The sequence below is a fragment of the Glycine soja genome, chromosome 16, assembly GCF_004193775.1.
Source record: "Glycine soja cultivar W05 chromosome 16, ASM419377v2, whole genome shotgun sequence".
Classification (NCBI taxonomy): Eukaryota; Viridiplantae; Streptophyta; class Magnoliopsida; order Fabales; family Fabaceae; genus Glycine; species Glycine soja.
Window position 1 is genome coordinate 29,735,904 of NC_041017.1, and position 10,409 is coordinate 29,746,312.

At 24.4% G+C, this 10,409-nt stretch overlaps 1 non-coding gene across 1 annotated transcript; it reads left to right on the forward strand.

The window, feature by feature from the left end:
* The first annotated feature begins 5,539 nt into the window (after positions 1-5,539).
* TRNAE-UUC lies at positions 5,540-5,611 on the forward strand. Its single transcript has one exon. It is a non-coding gene; the product is annotated as a tRNA-Glu (tRNA).
* The last annotated feature ends 4,798 nt before the right edge of the window (positions 5,612-10,409 follow it).

A 10,409-nucleotide genomic window follows, 5' to 3' on the forward strand; every position in this document is an offset into this window, starting at 1 on the left:
TGTTTGGCCTAAATAATCTTCCCGAAGTCACTTCCAACCAATATAAAACAGGAAAATATGCTTGAGAAGAAGTATCCTAAAAAGGCTATAAATGTGTATTCAATGAATACTTGAGTAACAAGTTTAAATAATTATATAATGTTCTATGTACATCTAATATGCATAGGCGCCATGCGCCATGATCGTAGAACCAAGATTATGTTTATTACTTCATATAAAAAAGAAAATGATTATGATTATTCCCATAGTACTCTAGAATTCAACAACACAATTAGTGGTACAGATATATTATCTTGAAAAATATGACACACCACAAACATTATGTTTCGTTTACTCAATTAATCACGTAAGCACAAAATAGGGACACCAAATTGAAAACGATTTTTGAATATGGCATTATGGTTATAATCTTATAACCTAAAAGTTCTAACTTAATTTCAAAAATTAATTCACAAAATAAGGATTATTTTCTATTTATATAGAGAGTATCATATAAAAATGATCTTATATAAGAATGAGAATAATTAATATATTAGATTAAAACATTAAATTATTTTAAATTTAAATTAAGATTTCATTTAACCATAAATTTTTTGTAAGATTTGTTAAACAAAAGATCAATATATTTAATGTTCTGTTTGAAAATAATTCTTCTTTTTAGACATATTTTATTTTTCTTTTTTTATAGTTTTATTGTGAAGATAATTACAATTTTTCTTTTTAGACAAAATATTTAAATATTATTTATTTTTCTTTTTGAGTACATGGGTTTAATTATGTCTTTGTGTAAAAAACAAACCTTGATATGACATGTGAAATTGATATTTTCTATATAAATATATTTTTCTATCTATATGTTCTTGAATCGTTTTACAAAAAACACATAATTATAAATATTTATATGAATTTGATATATTATATTTATCTATTTTTTTGAATGAATTTTAATTTATTTAATTATTTCTCCTATTAGGTAAGTCTACTTTTATGCATGTTACCCTCTATTTATATACATTATTTTAACATATGATTAGTCAATCTCTAACATATAAGAAAATAATTAATCTAATCACTAATTAAAATTAAGAGGGGAGGACGAAAATGAAAGCGATTTTGGGAAGGAACCTTTTATATTTCAGTTGGATATATAACTAGATAAGATAAGGAACATTAAATGTGAGAGTTGAAATGGTAGAGGCTGCATGCAGCTGGCAATATATCGATGGAAGGTGGTAGATGGTGGTTTGGCAAAATTTGTAACAAAATAGATTGTAATAGGATTGACATGCTTCATATCCATATTGGGGTATATCAATATCACCTTGAGAAGGTTCTGATGTTGATAGGATATTCCAGCATTAAATTTGAACCCTAACTGTCTCGAATAGATGTCAAAAGCTGTATCCATTGCTGAGTGGATGAGAATTAGGGACCCCACTAGCTGAAATGGTTGCTTTCAGATAATGTTGATTTGAACTAGGCACTTGCATAATGAGGTAATAGAGATATATTACAGAGATAATTTCACTTACTAAAAGTATATATAATATAAATCCATGGCATTAATCAGTTCTAGCTGTTCACGCATCTATAATTGCCTATCTGAATTTTATATTTGGTAGTATGCTTATCCAAATTTCAATTTTGGTTACAAAGCATCCATCATGATTTGAGTGAATGAATTCAAAAGGAAAGGAACGCGTTGCTTTCTTTGGTTGCAATATACTAATATTTAACGAAAGATTTTAGTATGGCATGTTTTCTTGCTCCGGGGATTTTAATAAGCAGACATGAAACATCATGCCATTTTCCCTGCTGCCTTCTGCCTAACATTAAACTTAATGCCGGTTGCTAAAGAATTCTTTAACATATAAGTAGGTATAATACCGTTAATTGTGTTATAGTATATGTTTTTCAATGTAGATCGTGATTATGTTATTTAGACTAATTTTACATTTTTTTTCAATATTTTCTTACCCTATATTAATTAATAGACAATCTTTCCAAGATATGGCAAGCGCTAAACGCAATTAATGGTTTTTGCATAGACGTGAGTCTTGAGATTGGGCATATAATCATATGTTTAAACATTAAGAAACTAGAACCTGACGGATTTACTTAACCATTGAAAGATAAAACAACTAAACTTTAAATTTTAAGTTCACTAACAAAGATATTGTCATTAATTAGTTTTATAAAGCATGAAAGACCACATATATTAACAAAATATATATTAGTAGAGATACCTAGCTAATTTATAACTTTCGCCTTTAAAAAAAATTATTTGTTTTAGGAATCAGAGTCAGCATTGAATGCACTGGATAAACAGCATGCGCTTACACATGGGAACGATCTATTAACAAGAAATTTTGTGTAAATTATTGTCGTGGGTAAAAGCTTTTTAGTACAACAATTAATATGAGTATAATTAGTGTCTGATAAAATGGACTGAAAAATATCTATAGCAGAGAGACAAAAGAAAAATTAAGGAATTAGAGACTTCTTCTACTTGAACTAATTTATTTGATAGACAATCAATTAAAATACCATATGATTATTAACATTGCATCTCTCATTATTAACTAAAGTTCATAAATGTTCAAGTTTAATAATATTATTTAAGGACTTTTGTAATTTTTTATGTGTCCATATAAAATTGTTTTAGGTGAATTAAGAATGTCATTGATTACAATTACTAAACTATTTTATAAAATAAAAAAATAAAAAAATACTTTCTCTGAATTCATATATATATATATATATATATATATATATATATATATATATATATATATATATAAAAGCAAAAATAACTAATGTTACATTAATTAAAAAAATTAATTAATATTATTTAATTTTTCTTATCTCAAGTAAAAAAAATAAGATTATTTCTAAATATTTTTCATTGAAACTTACTATTATAAATATAAAGGATTCACTTAAAATAGAATTAAAATTAACTAAATGATATTTTAGGAATAATAACATTAAATATAACAAAAATAATTAAATTTTTTATATTTAAGTTTAATATATAAGATAATTTTTTCTATGAATTTGGATTATTATATTTGAAGTTTAAAAGAGACAACATGCATGGACCACAGGTACACTAAAAAGAATGAACCTAGTCTTCGGAATCTGAAATTCTGAATACCATAACCCGTCAAATAACCTTAGGCTTCTTTAAATCTTATCGTCACTTTGGTGTTTGCCTCCCAATAACCCGTCAAGGCATCAACAATCAACCACCATATAATAAGGCACCCACTTTCAAAATTTCATAGGCATTAGGCAATATTTTATATAAGTTTTATATGAAAAATCGTACATGTTTTTATTTTATATATCAAATTTATTTTAATTTCTAATAACTATGAAATACTATTTTTTCTTCTTCTTAAATATTATATAAGGTACTTTCTGCACTACTCATTCTTAGTTCTTGTGCTTTAATAATTAAAACGAATTCTTTAATAATTTCATGTTCCTAAGATTCAAAGAGTTCTTCTTTTTAGTAACTCAACAGATTCAAAGCTGTTAAGCTTGTGTAAGAAAAGAAAAGAGAACTAAAGAAAAGTAAGATTCAAATCTAATCAAACAGTTTCTTGCTATTTCATTGGTGACCAATCACATTCCAGTGAGCTTTCCGTCCTTGTGGTTGTTCCGTCATTTTGTGTTTTGTGTAAAATAAAATATTTCTCGGCCAAAAACTAAAAATCAATTCCCAAATTTCTAAAATTTATTTAAAAGATTAATATCTTTTAACATATTTTTTGATAAGTACAGATTATGAGAAATATTCAAGTCACACATCGTCTAAAAATAAAATCAAATTAAAATATATAAATAAGAAATAACCCTTATCCTTGAATTAATTTTTGGAATTGGATTAAATCTTTCACGTTATTCATTCTAAGAGGTTATCATAACATATTCAATTCAATGTTAATCCAAATGGGTCACACTTCATTCATTTTTCACGCACCAAGAAAATCCAATAAATGATAGATATACGAAAATATATCAGAAAATACTTAAATCACATATATCTAAAAATAAAATTAAATTAAAATATATAAATAAGGAGCGATTATTCCATCAATTAAGTCAAATGATTATTATTTTTTTACAGTAGTATTAGTGTTTAAGAAGATTTGAATTCAAGAAATCAAGAAGATAACATGGTCCACTTAACCAAAACCAAAGAAAAAGGGAGGAGGGGGGGTCCTTGTGTCGTCTACTTTTATATTGACTCACGTATACCAAAGCTCGTATTCAGAGACTCATCATGCTCAATTTCTTTTTGTTTAATAATGCGACTATTAATCATATTACCACACCACTCCTATCCACGTAAGAAAACGTAATACATACACAAAAATCTTAGTCATAATTAATCTTATAGATATATAGAAAATCTTCTAATAATCAATTATTCCACCCTAGGCCTTTTTTGTTTTTAAATTGCCGGCCACATTTTATTTTATTTTAAAAAAAAATTATACATATCAAGTTATTGATCAAAGTATGGGGACTTTCAGGCTTTTAACTAGTGTTGATGTCAATTACCTTACTATATATATTTAAATAAGGTTATGCATAGAGTGATTTATAATTGATTTATGAAAATCAACATTTATCATATTTGCATATTCAAGATTATTATCGGTAAGAAATGACACAAATAATACAAGTTTGGTTGGTACTTAATTGCAGATCCTTGCCTCCGTAGGTTGATGCTTATAAACTATGTGAACTAGGAGTACAGGTTCTGTTTCACAACTTTCAAATAATGTAATACGTGCAAAACATTTTTGTTCCTTCTTGTTTTAGGTAAAGCATAAACATCTAGAACTTTGTTGGGGAACACGTTATTAAAGACATTATTAACGGATACATACGATGATGACTTGACTAGGTCCTCTGTTTTGCGCAATGTTATAACATGAAGCAATAAAATGATTGAATATTGGGTCCATTTAAAATTAAAATATAGAATAAATAGTTAAATTTGTTTTTAAAAGTATAATGAATTAATAAATTAATTTCTGAGAAATGAAAATACAAATTTAATTTATGAATGTACACAAATTATAACAAATTAGTCAAACTGATAAATTTGTAAGAATATATTATCATTAAATTATAATATTAAAAGACCAATTTAACAATAAATAATATTTTTTATAACTAATTTCATATTAAATTATAAAATTTAGAATTTAATTTATATTAATTTTTTTACGAGACTAATTTATTATATTTTTTATATATTTAAAAACTAAATTTAAATTTTATTTTTAAGACTAATTTATAAATCTCTCGTGCTTTTGAGAATAAATTTGATTATTTTCTTTCAATGGTGTGAATAATGAAACTCCTTGGTCAGCCATGGTGGTCTGAGAGTGGCATAACACTTTCTTTGAGTCTCCGAAGTCCGAACAAACAACACATTTTTTTAAAGAGAAAAGTGCCATAATATAGAAGTGCTTATAAATTAGTTAATTTAGTTATATTTCCTCAAATTAACATCTAATCCATTGTCGTCCAGCGGTTAGGATATCTGGCTTTCACCCAGGAGACCCGGGTTCGATTCCCGGCAATGGAACTTTTTTCAATATTCTTTTTATCTTTATTTTTTCAGCATTTTTGTGTGTGTGATTTATTGGCCCAACTATTAGCCAATAGCCCCAATAGTAAAAGATAGTGCCCATCAAATTAGCAAATTAACACAGATCCATCCATGCCTTAAAATGGCCCATTACTCTCATAAAAGCAAATTGTCCTCCACGGAAAGTCTTTGAGTAATTCTATTAGCACCTCCCTTTTTATTTCTTAAGGAATGTACAAATTAATTTCTAGAATTAAAGAAGTAGAGACCTATTTTTTGGTTATCTATTTTCTTATCAATTTTGTCAGTAACCAAAAGAATCGGCAGAGACCTAAGACGGGGATCTCTTCTAAAATCGAAATTTTCTAGTGCTTTGTATATCTCAAATATGAACCCACAGTTGATGTCTCTAGATATGTAATTTTTTTTTTATTTCTTTTCATTTTTACTTGCATTCATGTTTTGTCTTTTAATTTATTATTTGTTTCATGTATTGCAATCCAATATGTTGTTCCTTTTTTTCATTTTTTAATTATTTATTAAGAGTTTTGATTTCACATTTTAATTAGTATTATTTAGTTTCAATTTCACTTTGGCATATGTTTTTACTATGATTATTATATCAATCTTTCAAAAATCGAATCAGACCATTTCAAAAAAGCAATATATATATATATATATATATATATATATATATATATATATATATATATATATATATATATATATATATATATATATATATTGTAGTTGTAGTTCATTTTGTTTTCATGGTTCCTATTATGACAACCAAATTGTATAATGCTTTTACTATTATTATCAATCTTCTATGGTTGATGGGTAGACGTGTTCAAAATTGAATTAAACCATTGTAAAATATATATCAAACCATTTAAAAAAAATAAAAAACTAATCAAACGAAAATGCATATTTTTTTTAGTTCGATATCATTTCTTGATTCCTATTATGAAAACCAATTTAGGCAAGGCCAAATCAAATGGCACATTTTACTTATATTGATTTTCCTTTTATATCTTCATGTAAAATCCTATTTTTCTGAACCATAAGTTTTGACTACTCTAATGCATTATTGTTGGCTCCTCCTTTCATTTTGACACTTACTTTGCTTTCTCTCAAGTTTTTTCTCCTCTTATATTTTGTCTTCAATCATAACATCATAAAACTATTGATGTGTCATTGATTTATATTTAATTTTACACTTTTACTCACTCCTGCTACCAAGTAAAGATTGTTTCCAAGAAGGTGTTTTTTTCTTTCCTTTTCTCCTTATCATTCAAGTTTTTTTCTGAATTAGATTCACGGTAATTGTTCAAAAGGTAGGTCAAACACTCAATTCATCCAAGTCCCTACCATTCTTTCATACTTATTTGTCATTTTTTAGTTCGTCTAGCTGTTCTATTTTTCTCATTCTTTAATTATTTCTTTAACAATTAGTACGTTAATTTCTTTGTTATTTTTTGTTTTGTTTTCTTTTTCCATGTTTTGTTTAGATTAACTCCATACATGTCATGTCTTAAAATGTGAAATTATGATTTGATTTTATTATTAAATTTTTTTTTATGTTATTTACCCTTATGTATATAAGTTCTTTGTAAGCATGTTACAGTTTTATTTGAGATTTTCTAGTTATTGTACATCTCAAGTTTGAACCCAGTGATATCTTTGGATGCATGATTTATATTCCTTTTCATTTTTACTTCGTTGTTCTTTTGTTGATTTTTACTATTACTATCAAGTTTTGTAATGTACTACTAATTTTTATTTCGTGTTGTATCTTTTAATTATTTTTTTGTTACATATATTGTAATTTAATAACATCATTCCTTTTTTTGGGTATTTAGTGTTAATAAGTTACGATTTCACATTGACATGCATTTATTTTAAAAGGAAGATTAATTTCATTACTAATAGAGTGAACTATAGCATAAGATATATTAAAGTCCATCAAATAGTACTTGATACAACCCCTACAAAACATAACACGTGTTAAAAATATCGTAAGATAATAAAACTACATCATCATCCAACCCCCCTTCAATATTTAATTCAATCAATGTGTATAAATATAAATAAAATGATATTTTTTAAACCATTAAATATTACATTTATTTAGTATAGTATATCTATAGGACTTAATAAATATAATAATATATACAGCATTAATTATTAATTTAATAATTATAGTATATTTATTGAAGTTAATAAATGTAATGATAATACATTATATTAAAGATATATATATATATATATATATATATATATATATATATATATATCAGTAAATATATGCATTAGTAATTACATTCCAAATATATATATCTTCAAAATATATATTAAAATATTTTATTATATAAAATATAATTATTACAAAATTAATAATCTTTTAATGTATATTTAAATATATACATTGAAATTTTATTGATTTTATAATAGTTATATTTTATCTAATAAAAAATTAAATAATTATATATATATATATATATATATATATATATATATATATATATATATAAAGTTAAGCATATTTAATATACACATACTACCATTGCATTTATTAACTTCAATGAATATAGTATCCTAAATAGATGTAATAATTAATGTCATAAAAAGTAAATATAGTATTAATTATTACATTTATTAAGTATAATATATTTATTGAAGATGTATATTGAATATATAATAAATTTCAATGAAAATCAATATATATACATAATATTTTATTACATATAATATAATTGTTAAAAAATCAATAAAAATTCAATGTATATAAATATACATTAAAATTTTATTGATTTTGTTATAATTATATTATATAATATATATATATATATATATATTTAATATACATAATATATATATAAAGTTATATATTTAATATACATATATCATCATTACATTTATTAACTTCAATAAATATACTCTACTAAATAAATGTAATAATTAATGCTATATGAAAAGTAAATATAGTATCGGTTATTACATTTATTAAATATATTATTATATTTATTGTAGTTAATAAATGTAATGAAATTATATGTGTATTAAACTTATAAGTTTTAAATGAATAAACATATGGAAATTATTAAAATAATATATATATATATATATATATATATATATTAAAAAGTTATTAAATAAATTATAATTATTACAAAATCATTAAACTTTATGTTTGTCGAGTTGGCTTATTGACTAGAGGGTGACACTTGCAAACACCGAAGATGATGACACCCATAAGGAGGAGGAGGATTGTGAGAATTCTTCCTAATGTTTTGGTATGGGTATAAAGCATGGTAGGCATATAGTTTCACCAATAAAAATATATGTTTTATTGCACTAAATGAATAATTTTTTTAACAAATCTAAAAAAGTATTATAATTTTATTTAATTTATTCTTGTGCTATCATTTATCACTCAAATTAATTATATATTTAAAATAAAATTACATACACTAAAATATTTATATATAAGATAGACATAACAATAAAGGAGTTGGAGAGTTTGACTTTTAAGTCTCAATTACCTTTTTAAGGTTAAAATATGTTTTTCATCTCTAAAATTATCAAAAAATTTAGAATTCATCCCTGTAAAAATTTTAGTATATTTTTCGTCCTCGTAAAATTAAAATGTTTTTTTTTTCTAGAACCAAGCTTGGACAAATTTGATCCCATGTGACATTTTTTAAATTTTAAATTATAGGTTAAAATATGTTTTTCATCCCTATAAATATCCAAATGTTCAAAATTCATCTATGTAAAATTTTGAGTCTTTTTTTATCCTCGAAAAATTAAAATCTGTTAATTTTTGACCCGAACATAGGTTCGAGTAAATCCGAATCTAGGAGTCACTCTTTCATTGGTTCCTTTGATAATTATGGGAGTGAGTGGTTTCTAGGGATTAAAAACCACCACAAAATGTAGAAAAAGACCCACAAATTTGTAAATTCCTCTTCCTTAACTTTATTCATCTTCTTCGTCCACCAAGCTAATTCTAGAGAGAGGTGAATTTGGAAGTTAAGCTATTGAGTTTCTCGACAATGTTTGATTCTGATAACACATTGAAATTGGTATTCAATTTGGGATTGAATGTGTTAGGTTTTCAAAAGGAAAATTCAATAAGGTGATGCTAGTCATTGCATTTGAATAGAATATTTTAAAAAGAAAAAAAAATTGTTTATTAAAATTGAAAGAAGACAAAGAAAGTTTGCGGAAAAAAGGTTAGGAAAGAGGGATTTACAAATTTGTAGAATTTTTTTTTGCATTTTGTGGTGGTTTTTAACCTTTAAAAATCACTCACCCAAAGTCATCAATGGAACTAGTGAAAGTGACACATAGGTTTCAATACTCGAATCTACGTTCAAGCCAAAAAGTAACATATTTCAATTTTTTTAAGATGAAAAAAAGACTCAGTTTTACAAAGACGAATTTTGATATATATAAGGACAAAAAACATAGTGCATCCTATAATTTAAGTTTTAAAAAATGTCATGTTGACTCAAATTCATCAAAGTCTGGCTTTAGGTAAAAAAATAACACATTCCAATTTTACGAGGACAAAAAACATATCAAAAATTTCGTAAGGACAAATTTTAAATTTTTCAATATATATGAGAACGAAAAATTTAGCTTTTTTAAAACTCATCCCAATCCTTGTCATATTTTTATTGGATTTGAGTAAAACAATTGGAAATTCATCACATTTTTTTTGCAATTTTAATTTGCTTATATATTTTAAAATATTATTTTTATTTTAAAATTTAATTTAAATGAATTT